This window comes from Myotis davidii, unplaced genomic scaffold (genome assembly GCF_000327345.1).
Source record: "Myotis davidii unplaced genomic scaffold, ASM32734v1 scaffold685, whole genome shotgun sequence".
Lineage (NCBI taxonomy): Eukaryota > Metazoa > Chordata > Mammalia > Chiroptera > Vespertilionidae > Myotis > Myotis davidii.
This window is the reverse complement of record NW_006295823.1, coordinates 1,017,926-1,018,230: the sequence shown is the minus strand read 5'-3', so window position 1 is coordinate 1,018,230 and position 305 is coordinate 1,017,926.

The following is a 305-nucleotide window of genomic DNA, read 5'->3' as shown; positions in this document are numbered from 1 at the left end:
GAGGAGGTACAACTTAATGGCTCATGAATAGCAAATTCATTATCTTTTTAATACTCCGGTTATATGGACGCCATATACCATCTTTATGGGGCCACGCTCAACCACTCCACTCCACTCGGAAAACAAATATTCCCAAACCTCGGCCCCCCGGAATGATTCGCCGAGTCCAGCGCCTCCATAAATATTATTGGATTGGAACACGGCCGGTTGGGCCGCGGACCGTCGCACGTTGGATGCCACCTGTTGCCCTGGATTTTAAAGGGCTGACACATTAATTTATCGCAAAGGCCAGTGACCGGGGGACA